Below are 19,204 nucleotides of genomic sequence, written 5' to 3' on the forward strand. Positions count from 1 at the left end.
TCTTGTAAGCTAGCATTAACAATCTGTATTTCTTTCCATATATTTTTCTAATAATGCTGGTGGATTATGTTGGGGAAGAATTTCACTGACTGCACAGTAAGAGTATTTCCTTGACTTTTTTTTTTGAAACTTTAGCAAAAGTGTTTTTAAATTTAAATTTTCATCTCAGACACTACTGCTGTTTCTGCTGCTGAATTCAGATAATGAAACTGGCTTGATAAGAATGGACCAAATTTAAAAGCAAACCAGTTTTAATTGCTAAGTAAAATAAAATGCAAAACCTAAAGAATTTAGACATATCCTGTAAGTATCTCAAGATTCAAAATTGTCTTTTAGTACTGTAGTAACAAGATGTTAGCATTAATAACAATTATAGTTAATAGTCTCATTAATAGTAGCACAAGATGTTACTATTAATAATTAAAAGTATGTATTCAGTTTTCCAATAGTTGTCTAGTGTTTTGGGCAGTGTCACTCTTTTGTATTTAATAATATACATATATAAAATCAGTATTTCCATATTGTGCCACATTATTGTCATTTTCTTTTCTCTGACTTGTTGGTTATTAAAGATATGGACACGTAGTGCCTATGTAGTCAAACCTTACAGAGATTGAGGCAGGCTTCCTGCCAGTGCAACGTGGTATTTTAGGCTGAGTGGAGCCTTCCAGAAGAGAATCACTAAGTAATTGATCTGCTTCTCTTTCTCAGTGAACTGTCATGCTCCACTTCACCTGTCTGTGCTTGGCTGAATTCACTGTAAAAGAATGGCTGGAGAGAGCTCCCAGAGCCCAGAGGAGGCAGCAGCAGCACCTGTCTCAACATGGACAGGTGGTGTAGCTGTCCTTGCTCCACCAGGTTCCTTGGACACAGCTTCTGGGATCACAGTTGCTAGAGGCAGGAAAGCTCTTTTGATAGATCTACATCTACTTTTTTTATTTTAATGGTAAATCAAAACCACTCTTATTTAATCAAGACATGAGGATCATGTAACAAACCAACCAGCAGCTTGCTTTAGCATCTCACCAAATGTCTACATGGGCATTTAGAAGTAATTTCTTGTGTTTTTAAACTCTGAGAGAGGTCTTGTGCTGCTCTCCTAGCAGCAGCTGGCCTATCAAAGCACCAGGCAGCAGCAAAACTCAGCCTGGTGAGGCATTGCAAGCAGTTTTCCTGCTGTTGCTGTGTTCACCACGGTCATCCCATGGGGTCTGTTTCTGGAATGCAGGATGACGATGGTGCTTATTCACCACTGGAGAGTATATTTGTAACATGGTTGAAGGGAGCAGCTGGTGCTTGCCAAAGTCCCTGTAAAATTTATTGGCAAGGGAGTAGCAGTGAAGAGCAAGTTTCATGCAGAAGTTTTGTTCCAAAGTCTCCTTAGGTGACTGTGATGTTTTCTTTAGAACGAAATATTTAGGAGAATATTTGTGTCCATATGGAAAATTGTTTTAATTTCAAAATACTATAGGTTTTGCATGTTTATTTAAACCAAATCATGCATTGTTCTCTGAGATGAATTAAAATATCTGAGATATATGTGGATCAGTAGTGAGTATCCTGCCGTGAAAGCATAACACAGAGTTCACTTAGCAGCAGCACCAGATCAGCCTCTGCCCTCCCTTCAGCTGTGTCTTTCAGACCAGATGTGTCTTCATACTGAGATATCAGACTTGGGGTAGAAGCCACCAGAGATGCTTAGTGTAGCTGTGGTCACCTGGAAGTGGTCGCTGGAAGTGGTCACATTGGGTCTGCATTAGTGTTTTATAACAGGAGTGACACCTTGATAGGAAAACACGAGTTCCTTGTAGTGAGGACATAGCATAGAAGTGATTATGCAGCACAATAATTACTTGGCATTGAATTACTTTATTTTTTTAAAAAGTGGGTTCTGGACACATCTGTGCAGGCTTTTTTGTAAACCATAGTAGGCTGCCAACCACATTTGAAGGCCTTTCCTTCAGGGGAAATTTTTCAGAGCAAACATTTGCCAAGAGCTGAGCAGCTCAGTGCAAAACTGTGAGGTTACACAGATACAAAAAAAATCCCCAAAACCCAAACCCCCAAACCAAGAGACAAAATTTGTGCTTTCTGTATTTGTGATTGATTTGATTCCAGTACCAAATCACAAGAGATTGCTCTGAGAGCAGACTCTTGTGATTCTTACAGTGGGTAATTCTTGCTGCCTCAGTGCACCGCTTCCATCCCAATCTGCAAGTGTTGGTGAAGTAACTTGGAGGAAAAACCTAAAGCAGTGCATATAAACCACATAATTGTAATTATATATTTTAGGACTTTTCAAGCAGATTCATTAATTGGGAAAGACAAAGTAAATCTCTTACTTGTGAAGTTCCTGGACTTGCTATTTACAAATTAATCACTCTGGAGCTACCAATTATACCTAATGTAGCATATACACTCAATGGATTGTCCCAAGACACTGTAAAATGACTTAATGCTTCTTCATCAGAAAAGAGATATTAGAGAAGTAAATATAAACACTTTGGTTTGGAGTTGAAAGGAGTTCACATTAATAGAAACAAATAAAAGATTAAACCATAGGACTACAAATTATTGCTCAATTGAGCTAAGTGAAAGCATCAAATCTTGGAAGCAGCATGTTTGTCTGTGTCAGGGTTTGGTTTCTTATAGTTTGTGATATTTGTAAATATGTCATCTGCTGGTGATGTATAGAGGGGGTGGATGGGGTGAGGATTTCAGCAAAAGCCGAGAATGGGCAGGCTCAGGCTACTGCAGGAGCTGAGCATGGAAAAAGAACAGTGCAGCATTCTGAGAATAATGCAAGCTTTTTGAAGGTTAGCTTTTACCCAAGAAGAAGGGTTAGGGGATTCATTTATCTCTGCTGCTGCTTCATGGACAAAAACCCCAAATCCAACAAACAATAACCACCAGAGTGTTAGGTGAAACTGAGAAATCTGTCAGCTCTGGTGGAGTTCTCCAGATTTACACTAATGTTGCTGTGCTCACAGTCTGGCTGCAAACCTGCCTGAAATTACATGAACTAATCATGAATTTTGTTTCAGATTGTATTGATTGGTGATATTTATACTGCTATATGGAATTTGGGGTTCTTTCCCAGGGAGGAGTGGGAGATCAGCTTAATTTATTTAGCAGCCCACGAGTTGCATAGTCAATATCCAAGCCCTTAGTTTTATTACTTTTGTTTTATTTTTATATTTACAAGTTTTATGTATTTTTATAAACTTACGTATATATATTATGTTTTCATATATTATATATATTACATATATATAATAGATGTACTTAGTTTTATTACTTTTATTGGAAAGTAATACACACTACATAAATTTATGATACTATTTTATGTTTATGGAAATAATATCTAAAATTATGTTATCTGGAAGACACTAAGAATGAAACAACAGGAGGTGGTTCCTGTTCACAGCCTCAGTACTTGTCCTCTCAGCCCTCTGATCAATATGGACTTTTGTTGCCTTTTTCATGTTCTAAGCAAAGGGCATAGATCTTGTTTCATTTTGGCTTTTCTGCTGACTTTTTTGCTTTTCCAGAACATTCCCACTGCTAGTGCACTCCAGATTCTTCCTGGTGTTCACTGTTGCTACTGGTTCTGAGTATATGGGAATATTTTAAAGACACAATCCTGTCCGATTTAAAGGGGTTTTTGGTGTAAAAACAGTGAAAGGTTGTCACTCATCACCCCTGAGGCCCTTGCCGTGTGTTTGATCGTGTGTCAGCAGAAGCTCTGTGCTGTGTGGCTGTGAAATTGATGTGTAGTGTCCTGGTTTGCCTTGGGAATGCAGGGCTGCATAGCAAAACAAGGGAAAACATGCACCTTTACAGGAGAAATAAGAAAAATAATAACAAAAAGGAGGAGCACAGAAAATCTAGAGATGAAGGAATATTTTTGTGTTTCTTTAAATTCATAAGAGTATGATTTACAGCAAAGAGTGTGCAATAAGGTGTGACAAGTAATAGTGACAGAGGAGACATTAGATCTTGCTGTATGAGACAGAGGCAGAAAATTATCTTTTAGAAGATCTCAAGGTGATATGGGATATTAGAAGTATGATGGCAATCTTTTCCTAGTAATAAAACCTGCAAAGGAGAAACCCTTTTAAAGAAAGTCCATTTGCTGAAATGGAAGACAGGCAGTGGAGAGGATGGTGATACATGAGAAACAGCAAGAAAGAAAACCCAGCTGGTAAAGAAACCATCTGACCATCTGTACCAAGAAGTGTGCACATGGCATCCTCTTTTAGAGACAAATCCCCACAGAAGGGTAGGACTTGCCATTCATTTCAGAGAAGTATTTGTTTCAGTCTGATTTTAAAACTTATAAAACTTTTATATACAACAAATCACTGATGTTCAACAAGGGCCTGTCAGAGGTTTTATAACGTGGGCAATGTTAGAAAATCTTAGACAGTCAGCTCAGAAGACAGGAGCTGCTTCATTTCATGCTTTCATTTCTTTAGGAGATAATTTCAGTATTTGTTTTTATGGAATAGGAAGGCAGTTCCTCACAAACATATCCAATCACAGCCAATTCCTGTTTTATGTTCCAAAAGAGCCAGATTATATGAAAAAGTAAAGTTTGTAGTAAACATCCAAAGTTTAGAGCTCATTGATGGCAGATTTTTTCCAAAGCATAACAGGAAAGAATAATATGATAAAAATGCAAACAAAAATACTACAAGAAAGATTAATTTTACAATGAGACCTAGCAGAAGATATGATCCTTGAAATGCATGTATGTTAGGTTGATGAGGTTTTAGGCCCTTCAGCTTCTTTCTAGGGCATAGCTTCTTTCTAGAGTCATCATCGTCTAAAATGACTCGGGAAAGCAGATGGGCAGGATCAGCTCCAGCGAGGCTTTGGCTCCACCAGGATTATCTCTGGGCTTCCTCAGCCCTGCAGAGGAGTTAGGGACGTCCCTTAACCCCACCCTGCAGAGGGAACCTCGCTGGGTCCCGGGAGAAACCTCTTCAGGAGAGGTGACAGGAAAGATGACAGGAAAGATGACAGGAGAGGTAAGAGCGGCTCTGTGTGGGTGGCCCAGAGCACACAGTGGCATCACCTGCCACAAAGGCTTTTGGAGAAAAGCAGAGTAGGCAGTGGCATCAGGGAGAGCCAGAGAGGCTGGACTCCCTCGAGAGAATCACAGAACAGTCTGAGTTGGGGGGACCCCAAGGATCATCGAGTCCTACTCTTGAGAGAGCAGGGCTGAGGGGAGCAGGAGGAGTTGAGCAGCCCGGTGTCAGCGGGAGCTGTGGGGTGGTGGTGGAGGCATGGGGCGTCCCCCTCGCTCTGAGGGAGCTGAGCTGTTCTGGTAGCACCAAGCTTTGGTCCCAGCATCTGGTGGCATCGAGGTTGTCACTGTGTCATGTGCTTGCACTTTGCTGCTGGGTGGAGCTGGAAGCGTTGCTCTCACAAAGAAAACCAGGGGGCTTGGAAAATGTGATTTGCAATCCCCCTTCACTGTAGCTCTTTTATTTGCTGGGATTTGGGATGTACTGCAGTAACCCAGCACATTCGTAAAAATGTGCCCTTGCAAACAAATACATGGTTATAAACTGGCCCAGCTCCTTTGTTTTCCTCCATGGGATCGACAATATTTTCTTGAATGTGAAACAGTCTTAGGCCCACAGGCTAAACTTCAGTGCCCTGAGACAGAACCACAAACTTTGTCAAAGGGTTGGATAAAAAGACAGCCAAGGATTTTGCCTCCTGGGCCCTTGAGCAGAAGGTCACTGGGCTGATACCTGGAAAGAGATGTCTATGTGCAATGTTAGCTGGGAGGTTTGTATGTATAAATAATGCAGTAACTGCGACTATGCCCTCTTTACTATGGTTTTCCCAGTGTTTTATGGACACTAATCCAGTCTCTTGATCAAATTGCTTTAATGGACTAAAGAAAACGAGTGTGACAGTGCAGAGTTTGATGGTGAGAATGACAGTAGATGGCCTAATTATGATTAGCCTGGAGGTTTTAAGTCTGCACTAGAATGTTCTTTTTATCCTCTAGCACTGCGGGATCTGGAAACATGGAAAAATGTAATATTACATCAGTCATATAAATATTTAATGTGGTGCTGGAAGCTGTGAAGAAATGCCATGTGGAGATTCACACTAGAAATACTCTGTCTTCTGTAGTCTTCCCCAAAACATCTGCTCCTAGTTCTGGAGTTACAATAGTGAGCTAGATAGATCATGGTTCTTGACACAATATGGCAGGTTTCATGTTCTTATGCATATGTGTTGGCTTAGTCTGCCTTGTGGCAGCAGTGTATTTCCAAAGTGCTTATGAATTAACAAAGGAGGAGTGAGCAAAACATGGGGATTGGAGGATGAGGATTCAGCATAAAATTGCTATTTAAATGTTAACAGAGAGGATGTGTGCAACACATTAATGAATAAAACTGCATAGTCAAAGGTGTCTTTTGACTGAGAAGTATTATTTTACTGTTTATTGTATTTGAATCTAGGTGGTATTTATAGAATCATGTATTATGTGTTCTTGTAGCCTGGGCCACACTCTGCTTGCAGGTTCCTGCTATTGACCTGGTAAACAAGGATTCTGATTGCAATACAGATTTAGAGATGGTGCTGCTGGGAGCAGAATTGCACCCGGGAACAGAATTGCACCCAGAGCTACTTTTGAATTGGCCAGCTTAGAACTAATAACATACCAGATCACAGCCATTGATGAAATTCAGCTGATGAGAAAAATGCCCAGCTTAGATAAGTATTCTAAATACAGAAACATGAGTAACTGTCAGCACATGCATTTATCTGTAATATTTAGTAGTTCCAAAAGTTTATAGTACTTTTTTAAAGTAAAAATGTCAACTTATGTTACAGCTTGCTAGTAAGTGTGCTGACCATTTTTTCACAACTTCCTGTGTACTTTTTATTTCCCCAGGAAATAAAGGAGGGTAGAATTTGTCTGAAGCCATATCACTCAACTTACATTAAACCATTTAATCTAATACAATATAGCTGTTCTATTTCTCCATAAAGGTGACTTATTTGCTCCTGGAAAGGCTCTTCTTTGGGAATAATGTCCTGTAGGAATTTGAGTCCTGGCTGCTGTTGATCCTTTGTTACCTGCTGCTCCTGACTGAGTCAGGGAGATGGAGCAGAGATACTCAGAACTGTTCAGGGAGATGCCTTCCCAGGATGCTGCTCCTGAGCACCTTTTGGGTTTATAGCACTGAGATGTTCCCAGAGCCAAAGGAAAAAGGAGATTCAGAAAATAACCTCAAGATTAGAGTGATAGAAAAGTGATCCTCATGTCACCTTTCCAATCTCTGACTTGCACTCTCCCGTTGTGCTACGCCCAGCACGCTGGCCCACTGCTCTGCTTTGGAAAAAGCATGGTTACAAGTTGGGGCAGGTTAGTTTAGGCAACACTCACTTTGAGAAGTCATTGCCTTCAGACGCCCATGCACACACCTACTGCTTTGTCCGTAAATAATTATATGTACATTAGATTGCTCTGAATCCTAATTATGACATCCATTTAGTAAATTTGAATGAAATTGTGTGTCCATGTTATATTTGGAAATGGGCTTGCTTTTTTTAAAGTTGAAAAAAGGCCTGAGAGAGGCTGATTTCACTGATAACTTCTACAGTTCTCTCTTTCATCCACCTGTTGTGTCTTCTTGTAGCACTTACGTGGCAAGAATTATTTCTATAGACTTTGAAAGGCACTCAGTGCAGCTGCTCATCTTGAGCCACAGACACTACTGTCTGCAGGGCAGGAGGCAGCCAGAAAAGGGGCTGGCAGGAAAGCAGGGCACTTTATGAACCCTCCCTGTCTCGTATGCCAGCCATGCCTAGGAGACCCAGGGCCCTCCTATCACCTCTTCTTGTTTTTCCTACCTGAATAGTACATGCAAATAAGAAATATTCTGCAAATAAGTCATAATACTTCCAGGATTGGTGTCACACTGAGGAAGAAGTCATCCAGTTCTTACTGGTAATGGGAGAATATCTTCCTTATCATTCACATGGAGAAGGAGGCATTTTTGAGTCTAATAACTTAAATGAAAAGGCGGTGATCTTGGAGCTTACAGCTCTTAAAATATCTCTGGCTCTGCCAGTGACTCACTCCATAGCCCTAAATACCCCCCAGACTTCAGCTTCCTCCTCTATCAAAAGGGGAGATGAATACTTACTTGTGTTTGACTGCAGAGATGATGCAAGACTTAATTAGCTATGTTTATTGAGAGCTCTGAAAATGTGGAAATGTCACTGCTCTTGATCGTCTTGAATAGCTGATGGCCTGGCTTGTCAATGTATTACTGTCAGGCCCCTCTTCAGAAGTGAATGGGACACGTGAAATCTGGGTTTGTTTGCCTGCCTTGGCTGGCCTCGGTGCACAGCTGAACCTTGGCTCTACGTGTCTAAGTAGGAGGACAGAAACTTGGTGGTTTCAGGAGGGAGGGTCACATCCCACCTGCTCCTGGGTGCACCGGTTCCAGGTTTCCTCTGGGGCCACGTTAGAGAAGGTGCTACAAGTGGCTACCTCCTTAGCCTCAGGTTACATCTGCCTGCTCTACAACTACGTTTTCTGTTCTGTTTTGTTAATACGACAGCTCATTGGTGGAGGCTATTAAGAAATTATGGCTCCTCTGGCAGGACTCTGGCAGCAGCTGTACCAGCAGAGAGCTGCCTAAACGTTTAAAAACAAATCAGAGAGGAACATCACCAGAGGAGAAAAACTTCCATGTCAGTGACCAGGACCTTTCAAAGCATGAGTTTTTCAAACCTTCTTTTTTTTTGATGAGGCTGCTCATTCGATTACCCATGGGTTCAGCTCATTCGCTCTTGCTGGGGTTCAAGTAACCCTTGAGGAAAACCCTTGTTCAGGGCCAGAGGGCTAGGCAGGCTGCAGGAGGAGGACTCTCTTCCATGAGCTTGTCCTACCATGCTGCAGTGAAGTTTCACACACCCGGGCTGTAAAATGGTTCTCAATGAACTCTGAGGCCTAGGAAGAACTAGGAAGAACAGGAAGGAAGGAACTAGAAACATGAGTTTTGGATACAACCATAGACCTTGGCATTTATTCATACCTCTATTAAACCAGAGCCTATATACAATTCTTAAAGCTCATATTTCAAATTACTGATGTACTTCAGGTCCCATGCAGTTCATACATTGCCCACAACTTTAGTGTTGTTCATTAATACAAGGTTAAAGTCAGGCTCCTTTGCAGAACAGGTGGAGTAAGTCTGTGAAAGTTACAGAGGCTTTCAGTAGCATTAGGTTTGTGGTCTGTGGACCTCTGAGGCGCTACCACTAAGAAGTAGCAGGTAAAAAACTCCCCACTTACTGTCAGTAGGCTTCAAATTTTTATGGAAGCATCAAAAGCCCCATTGATAGTTGTTTGGGATCTGCACACTGAAAAGGATTGAAACCACAAGATGTAAGTTCCCTTAAGAAAGGTAAATGGACTGTGGGTATCAAGCTATCAAGCACAGATGGCCCACAGACAGAAACACCCAAGCAAGATGAAACGGTTAAAACCTAAAATTAATCTTTCTGTAGTTAACCTCGTGTAATTTTGTGGTCATTGAATTACAGAATAGAAAGACATGAGGAAAATGCCTGGGGCCAAAGTACGATTTTGGTGATAAGTGATTTGGAAGTAATAATAAGAAAAAAAAAATTGCTGTGCCCACCTAAATATAGGTTAAGAAAATAAAATTTATTGCCTATTGCATACATTTTGACAAAGTTAAAAGTATACACATGTAATTAATTGTCTTGGAGGTTTTATTTAAGTGACAGTAATGAGACTTGCAATTCTGTACCTTTCTTTTAAGTTGTATCAGCATGTCTGTACTTGAAAAATGTTAACAGGTTTGTTGAAAAATCTTGCTTTGATTGGCCAAGGTTTTATAAGCTTCAGCCTGATTCAGCTTGAACATCTAGATAAATATTAACCACTTTCAGGCAGAAAATCAATATTGGTTTTATTTTGATTTCTTTTTCACTTTGTGACTAGCCTGCCACAGGTAGGTCATGCCACCCTTCCTACCTGCCTCTAAAATATACCTTCCCTCAGCAGCTAACAAAATGAAGACTTTATATGGTGACCTGGCAATTCCTCCAAGGTGCAGTGCTGTGTGGCACACACAAACATTCATGTCCCGACCTCTGTGAAAGAGCAGAATGTTTTTTCTTTCACAGAACAAGCCATCATTACTCAATTTTATTTTTACAAGAATGTAATGCCATTGCTACTACCTCTCTTCCCACTTCCCCAGCAGGCCAACATTTACTCTGCTGAAGATGAACTTTCCATTTCTCCCTTTCCCATATCTCCCCAATACTCTCGGGCTGCCCTTGCCCCCCTCCCTGAGCTCACTCGCAGGCAGCAGTTGTGGTGGGCGGTCGTATTATTTCAAGCTCCTCAAGCTGGAAAACTTTGCCAGAGTGAATCACTTTGCTTTCTTATTACTGCAGTTAGAAGCAAGCCAAAACTTGCCATTCATGAGGTAACTTTCATTTTGTTCCCCACATTGTTTCTTTGCCCTTGGCTCCCAGAGCTGAGGTTTTTTTCTCTTCTGCCAGCTCTGGTTGGATCCAAAAACAGGCTGAGTGAAGTAGTTACTAAAATTGTCTGAATTCAAGTTACTGCTAAGGATTTTTACTATTTGCAGTTATCTATCTTTTAAACATGCTGAACTCTTCTGGTTGACATGAACAGTCAAGTTCAGTGCTGTGGGTTATTTCACAGTCTGATGAGAAACTGGTGATGAAATCAGGTGTGTCTGTGGCACAGTCCTGTTTATTTATAATCAAAGCCTTGTTTTCCACTAGTATAGGGTAGGTCTTAAGCAGCAACAGTTTTTCAGATCTAAATCCTATTTCAGGCTCACTCAAGCCTATTGGTGAGGCTTTTTTTCAGGTCCTTACATTCTTATATATTTCTATTGCTTGCTTTCTTGTCTTCATGAACTTCCCATCCCTCTTAATCCAACATTACAAAATAATACTAAAGAAACAAATCTTTTTACATGGGTCTCTATTTAGGTAGTCATACATGGAATGGAAGCTGTGTGTCATAAAGCAGAGTTGCAGCTCCTCTTCCTATTCAACCCACTTGATTACAGATATTAACATGGTCAGATGGGAAATCATCGCATTGCTAGGGAGAGGTGAGAGCAGGCAGGTAGGGTAGACAGTCCAAAACTGGTGTCTACAGTGCTTTTGGCAACAGAAGATTTTGGCCAGAGAGAGAGATGCCAAGAGGAAGAAGAAAACTGATCCTATCAGCCTCAGGAATCACTGTTGTTCTCTGTACTGCAGGAGAAAAAGCAGATGCTTGAGATAATAGATTAAGGTTTTGGGCAGGGAGGTGTCCAACTGTATTTTCTCGAGGACAGGGGTGCCTTACCAGGTGTCTTTCATCATCAGGTGAAATGCTTCTATAAAATGACTGCTGAGAAATCTTCACTGGTAGAAGCTGGAAGTGTAAACTGGATTAGGCGGTTCGTGGAACAAAGCTCTGGAGTCCAGAGGAACATCTGGCCCCAGGGAGGGCAGGACTACCTGGATGTGTGAGTTACTCCTGGATAGGCAGTGTAATCCTCAGAGCAGATATTCAAATATGAATATGAGACTGAGCCTCAGGACAGTGAGCCAAATTTTTGTGCAGTGTGAAGGCAATCAGACTCATGATGCATCCATTCCACTCCACTGTGGATGCTAAAGGTCAGTTGAAAATGCTGTGGTACTGTACAAGCTGTCTCATAAATGAAGGGTGTTGGACTGAAAGCTTTGTCCTTTACTGAAAATGACCACCAACACTCTCTGCTGTGGCTGATGAAACTGGAAGCTCTGATATGTCTTATTTTTCACATAAGACAAGCTTTGACTAACAATTCCAAAAGAGCCAATGGCTGGGTGGTGTTCTTTGACCAGTGGAAGTTCCAGTGAAAAAAACAATATATTATTCTTCTCCCCTTCAATAAAATCCCCAGAGTTCAATAATACAAAAATAGACTGCATTTCATCTCTTTGTTTAAGGTTTTCACTTTTATATTTATCAAAATACTGTGGGGCAAGCCAAGAAATAAATTATGTTTCAAACAACTATCCTGTCTCTGGTTAGTAAGGTAATACAATATGCACTTTTTCCCAAGCATTTCCAGAGTTTGTAAATACTAAAAAAGTGTATTTGTCTCCAAGAAAGTATAGCACAAGACTATTCAGAGCTGAGTTTGTGCCCTCCAATAACAAATTAATGACTTCCCTGGTTTGATGTATAAGAAAGATTATTAATTTGCTTAGTTGTGGTACCAAAGATATATTGAATAATTTTGTGTGCATGGAAGTGCTGACTCCACAGCAGAATGGGCAGACACCAGCAAAATGATGCTCTTAATCCTTCTGCCTATACAGTACTGGTTCTGTGAAGAGAAAACTTTGCCTAGTCAATAGTGCTGCAAACCAAGTGTGCTAACAATTATTAAATCAACCTCCCCCCAGTCAAACCAGTAATGTCGTGTTCCACTGCATTAGAGTAGACATAAAGCACTACACAAGTGAAATCTAGAGCAACATCTTCTATGTCTGATAAGTCTGGCACTTTTCACCATCACTAAAATTATCTCCAGCCTCCCACGCACTAAAACAGGGCTTTACAATTACTTCCACTGCTGCCAGTGACAAGAGTCTCCTAACGATGCCAACAGCTGCAGCCGAGTTTATCCTTCTGTATTTGCAGAGACAAGGCTTGGATCCTTCCTGCTTCCACCTGTGCAGACTCAGGGAAAGGCCTCACTCAGCCCATGCATTTGGATATTTGGTTTTGTGTCCCTTCTGTGGGCACCATGATTAAAGGGGAGCTTTACCTTTTCTTTAGTAGCTGAAGAAATTTGAGGCCACAGAGGACTGTGGTTTGCTGCAGGGATGGCTATTTCTCAACTCTGGTGATTGGTTGCAAGAAATATTTAGAGAGGAGAAAACTACCAAAGGAGAAAAGAGCTGCATTTAAAAAGATGAACAGAAAGAGAAATCATGGTAGTGATGGGAGACCAGAGCTGCAATGTTAACGAAAAGAAGCTCCTGCAAGGGCGTTATGTACACAGCTCTCACATCCCTCAGCTGGGCGTGTGTTTGTGTTTGCATTAGGGATGAAAAGATTTTTTTAGTAAGCAGCTGTGAATTATTGAATATATCATGGATCAGTATACAAAAAGAGGAAAGACAAAAATAGAAAAAGGAATATCAATATTTCATAAGCAATACAGAAAAGTTGAAAAAATGTCAAAGGGAACAGGTGAAGTTAAGATCTGATGAAACAGAGAAACATGCAACTAGAAAAAGTTAGAAAAAGTTACTGTATCCTAAAAGCTCTAGACATTAAAAGAGACAAGAAAGTATATTCGTTGCATAATAATTAAAAATGCAAGAAGATGCTGTGAATACAAAGCTGTCCTGTAAAAATGGGCAGAATATATAAAATATTTTCATGATGAACAGCAGGAGTCCAAATTCACAGTCATCACAAGAGAAGAACAAGTTCAGGTAATTGCTTTGTGCAAAACAGGGTGTCTGGCAGCATGGAAGAAAGAAGAGATCTATACCTAGCAGATGTTTCTTGTCTGAAAAAAACCCAGTCTTGAACAGGTGCATGAGTAGAAGAAGCTGACTGAAGATGGAGAGGATGAGATTAAACTGAACATTTATCAGAAAAAATCACTCCCTGCACACAGCTTTCTGATGAGGCTGTTATTTAACCAGTGGGCCTTGTGGCAGAGGTGTAATTCTAAGCAAATATTAGGGTTTAAGTACTGACCTAAGTCATGTAATGTATGAGCAGTCACATTGACTACCTTACCTTTACCAATTTCCCCTTGCACATGTACAGGTATTCAAATCAACCATTTCACCGTGAATTTCAAAGCTTATGTGACTGAACTAAAAAACATCAAAGTACAAGGTAAATTTGTATAATACACTTTTTTCAATTTTTTGATACAACTTAGGTGCTTCAAGCACAGGTAAAGAGCCAAATATATGAAAATATGCAGAGACAGTTCATTTCTGGAATGAGTACCCTGTAAAGAAACCATAAGACATTTACAGAACATGGCTAATAGGAAAAAAAAAGTTCACATACTTTGCTTGCAGTCAGGGAAAAATAAAGCAAACCTTAGAGAACAGGTGAAAGCAGAGGTCAGGTACATGCAAAATATGCTAAAAAATCCTGCTAGATCTAAATCAGGTTGAGAGCTACAAATGGTAAGTGGTGAATATTTAGTGTTGCAGAAAATTTGGATGGATAGACTTGAATAGATGACTCTCAAGCATTGCTAACACCTTCTCTTTTGCCCGAACCACGCAATTCAAAGGGTGTGAAAGGCTCTGGCCAAGACAGAGTGCCTTGTCTGTAATGGCTCCCCACAGTGCTGAAAGAAGCAGGGTGAAATATCAGAGCAATTAATCTTGGAAGACAAAACCAGACACCCTCACAGAAAGGAGGATGACTCACGAAACAGGCAGCCCAAAGCTGTAAGTAGCGACTGCTCTGTGTCCTGCTATGGGCAAGGACAAGTCAGCAACACAGAAAGAAGCTCTTGAGCTGCTCTGGTTTAGTAGCCACGATTTTGCTGTGTTCTGGCCACTTCAGGTGCCTTCGGACACCGTGAGTGACCCTGCTGTGATTCAGAGCATGTCATCTGCCTGTGAGGTCAGCACCCTGCAGGAGAGAGGGGGAGAAACCCTCAGGCAGGGTAAACTGTTCCTCTGCAGGTTTAAAGTACCCGTGCCCATCGCAGCTGCGCTTTGCAACAGTAAGAACTGAAAAACACGAGCTCCCTCCGCATCGCTGCTCAGTAGCTTTAGACTTTGAAATCTGATTCAGGTGGAAAAGGTATAGAGAAAGCAGCATTCGCTGCATTCTTATGGCAAGATGTGAGCTGGAGTAAGTATTGGATTCTGTAGGAAAAAAAGTCAAAAAACTTTAGCAATGTATTGATAAATCTTGCGAGAAAGAAAACACATTTGCAAAACCCTATGTCAAACAAATCCACTACCATGTTACCAGTTTAACAGCTTAAGAAGAAATTGTTTTCCGTGATAGAAAATAGTCGTTTCACCCCAGCAGATTTAAATGATTGAATTCTTGCAACAGCCTCTACATAATTGAACTCCTTGTTGGCTCCCCTGTGTGCTGGTTTTGGCTGGGATAGAGTTAATTTTCTTCACAGTATCTAGCATGGGCTGTGTTTTGGATTTGTGCTGGAAACAGGTAAGCTTGTAATTTCCATGGTGTGAGAAAGACAATTTTTAGTCCTTGAGAGCAATTATAGCTTCTTTGGGTATAACGCCCTAGCATACCAATATCCATGTTTTATTTCCACTGTCTTTTTGTATGAAGCAGTATCCCATACTAGTGATTCTCTGTACTTCAACTCATCAATTTGAGACATAATTTAAGTTCTTTGTAACTTATTTGTAATAATTTTTTTTCCAAAAGAGAAAATAAACTTTAGACAACTTATTGAGGTATATATAATGCACATTTACTCCATATGAAGGAAGAGTTTTTAAACCTAGAATAAACTGAAATCCTAGAACAGATGACATGATAGATGGAGGTGCAGCGTCAGCTGGGTTAGTGTGGAGCCACAGTGTGAACTTCTGGCAAATTAGAAGGCTCCTGAGTTGCTAATTCTGGCTGCAGGAAGATTGGTAGAGCTAATCTTGTCCATCTGATCTATCTGTTTTGGTTTGGATGTCTGAATTAATCTGCTTTAAATTCTTCTCTCAAATCTGAACACATAGCCCCTGCTGACAGTAGCAGGATCTGTGCTCAGGTGTGGTCCTGAAGACCATTCTGTAACTATAATGTGTGAGAAATCTTGGTTTTTAAAGACTCTCCTAAGTGTTTCCTTGAGCTCTGGTATGTCAGTTGCTGAAGGGCCTTTTTGCCCAGTGAAACAAGATGAGACCTGAGTGAAGACTTCTTTTGGCTCTGAGCAGTGGCTCTCAAGCTGTTCTGCTGCTGCTCTCCACAGAGACACTCTTCCAGCGTGCTCTATTCCACGTGTTAGCATAGTCAACAACAGATTAAAACCCAAAAGATGATCTTATCAAGTGATTTTGTTGTCACTGCTTTCAGCTCTTCTCACCTGTTGCACCTTGATGGGCCTGATAGCCTACCTCTGCTAGGGCTAGTTAGTTGACTTTGTTTTGGAGAAGACAGTTTGGCTTCGATTACAGATCTGGAATCTTTGCAGATCAATTTAAGCTGTTTGGCTTCTTCTGAGAGGAATTAAAACGTCCTTATGCTGTTTAACACTGTACTGAATTTTGGAAAACCTACGCGTTTACTGTCATCATTTTTTCAGTCTTGAATAAATTAGATTACTGGTAGCATGTCACAATCTGTCATATATTTTAGCTCTTGGGGATTCTCCTATTTCATGTGAGTCTTCCTTTTTACTGATTTCAGCAGCTGCAAATATTTTTAAGCAAGACAAGAAGAAGGGAAGGCAATAAAAGGATGTGAGAGGGAAGGATAAGTTGGATTGGGTATGGAAAAGAGAATAAAATAGAGAAAGAGGAGGGGAAGAAAGGAGATTCTGAGGTTAATGAAAGGAAAATAAGAGAAATCAAAGAGTGAAACAACATCATGTCTCACCTTTTTCGATTCTTTTTTTCTTATTTTGTCTTCTCTAAGTCATTATCTTAAAAGCAGTGTTCAAATTTCAGTTGTCTGCTTTTGCCCCATTCCTCTTCCAAGTACTTGGTTCTGGTCATAGCACGTATTTGGAAATTTTTGGAAGTTGTCAGTGAGTAGTTCTGCAGCAGCAGTGAAGGTGTCCATGTGTATCCTGGTCATACTCCCTGCAAGGAAATGTGTAACTCATTCCCTGCTGGTCCTTCATGCTTTGACACTTGACTGCTGGCCTGTGCCCTAGAAAAGGCTTTCTGCAGGTACTACGGGACTTTGCTCAGGAGCAAATATTTATGCAGGAGTGATAGCATGTGTTTGCAGCAGGAGTGTGTTTAACTCCATGTCTAACAGGGATGAACGTGTTCCAAGTGCATGTCTGCAGTTATATCCCTCTAGATTCCTGTGCAAATTGGAAAGTCTCTGCTGTAATATCCTTACCCCATGCAGTCCTCCCTATTACCATCAACAAAAGGAGAAGCTGAGCAAAGGATATATTTCCCTTCAAGCTTTATCAATGTTTTCCTGCAAATGTCAAGATAACATGGTATTGAAAGCCATGACACTATCCCATTCACCTTCTGTCCAACGAGGATGAGAACAGGCTGTGAAATTAAACAGAGATCCCTAAAGAGGAACACCAGCTGAGAAATATATTCTTAATATGTTTATAAACCACATGAATAATTTGTGTGGTGGAATATATGTTCTATCATGTTTTGATAGGCCTTTTGACTAACATACCCTGTGGGTGTTCCTCTTCATGTCACAGGAAGGTATTTTTTCAGGAATGCTCATCAATAGATAAAACCTGATAGTGGCAAATAATTTGGCATAGCTTCTCTTCAGCAAATGGGTTCCTCTGGCAGTATCTGAATTTGTTCCAGCTCTGGCAAGTAGTTGACAAATGAGCCCAGTACTGTAGCTCTGTGTTGATATTGTTTATTCATTATTTGGGTAGAGTAGAAAAGGCCTGAGGGCCTGATCCAAAGCCCGGAGAAGTCAGTGAAAACACTCCACAGGCCTTCTTTAGTCACTAGAATTCTGTATTCCATGTTTCAGAGTTTGGAAATCTGTGCCAAGAACTTCATCAGTAACTGAAAGACTGGAAGAAAAGCAAAGAGCAAACTTCTGGACTGGCAGAAAGAAAAAAAAGAGAAGGAAAACATCCATAAATTCTCATCAGAAACAAAATGTCTCCAAGTAGCTTTTATAGGTGAGGCTTAAAAGTGAAGCAACCTCTGACATTTTTAAGAAAGTACCAGGCTTATAAAAGCTTTAAGACGAAACTGAAATGAACATCCTAGAGTCTTAAAAACATATATTCCACAAGTACCCTTTAGTTCAGTCTCCTGTATATTAAACAGGTTCACAAAAATTTCTGATGCTGCTTGTAAATCTCTCAAATTCTCCTATTTTTAACAGCATTATTTTTACAATTTTTAATTATAGTTGCTGGTAATTGAAAAGTTGCTACAAATTTAATTTTACTGATGATATGCTTACATGTTTGTGTTAAATATTATAGGACAGCAATGACCCCTCTACTTAGATTATCTACTATTTTCCATGGTGGAAAATATTGTATTTAGTTTTTCATTTTTTAGGTGTTGGGAAGTTTTGGTGACTGAATATCTGGAGCCCCCCTTTGAAGCTGGTCAGGAATAAAATTCCAAATCTGTATTAGTGCTTTTTCTTTGTCTTGTGAAATTATGCAGGGCTTTTCTCGTCTCAGCTGCTGACACTCACTGCTCCTATTCTCCCTTTTCCTTTCCTCTGTAAAGCTTGCTGAAACCATAACTGATGATGGACTCTGGGTATAACTAGCCTCATATCCCCAAAGTAAACCCTAGTGTGGCTGCAGTCTGCAGAACAGCCTCAGTGGCTGCAGAAGAGCTCCTTGGCATGAGAGAAGGTGACAGATCATTCTCCTGCCAGTACAATCCCTGTGGTGGGTGTCCCTCACGGCAGGCACAGACCTGCGAACTCTTCACAGCCCTAAGGGCAAATAAAAGGAGTTGGCCAGCTCCAACATGTGACTTAGATACGTGCTTTGCAGTACTGGGACATTCAGAACCCTACCTGTATCATTATGTGAATATAGTTCTGTTCAGCCCATAGCATAAATACAGTATGTGGTATGAGAGCTGGCTAAAGCAAGTTGTGTGAATGTTTTCTTTATGACATTCCATAGCTCTAGCACACACAAAGACTATTTGGGTATCTCCTGGCAATGCCCCCTACTGCGCTCTGGACACCTCCAGTAACTTCACTCTTTTCTTTCACTTTTTAAACCTCTAATAATTCTGCTTCCTTACCTATGGATTGCCTTTAAGGGTTCACACCAAGAAGTGACTCAATACATTCTAGTTCAGGCTGTCCCAGATCTCAGCTCAATAAGACATTAGTTGATGTAACTCAGAGAAAGAAATTCCATTTAAACAGTTCCATGGTGGCTGAAAACCACCAGAGCATTTTCAAGAAACGATTCAAAATCTTTGAATG

The 19,204-nt window shown here is 40.5% G+C and overlaps 1 long non-coding RNA gene across 2 annotated transcripts in view; it reads left to right on the forward strand.

Annotated features, from left to right (window-relative positions):
* Positions 1-19,204, forward strand: part of LOC138106242 (uncharacterized) — a 35,573-nt gene that overhangs the window by 14,360 nt on the left and 2,009 nt on the right. The window contains exons 2-3 of one of the 2 annotated variants that reach the window (XR_011148947.1): positions 17,762-17,915; positions 18,307-18,387. This is a non-coding gene — a long non-coding RNA (uncharacterized lncRNA). Of the gene's footprint in view, positions 1-17,761; positions 17,916-18,306; positions 18,388-19,204 lie in introns of those variants that run through there. The other variant, XR_011148946.1, reaches the window with a different exon arrangement.

Source organism: Aphelocoma coerulescens, chromosome 2 (genome assembly GCF_041296385.1).
Source record: "Aphelocoma coerulescens isolate FSJ_1873_10779 chromosome 2, UR_Acoe_1.0, whole genome shotgun sequence".
Lineage (NCBI taxonomy): Eukaryota > Metazoa > Chordata > Aves > Passeriformes > Corvidae > Aphelocoma > Aphelocoma coerulescens.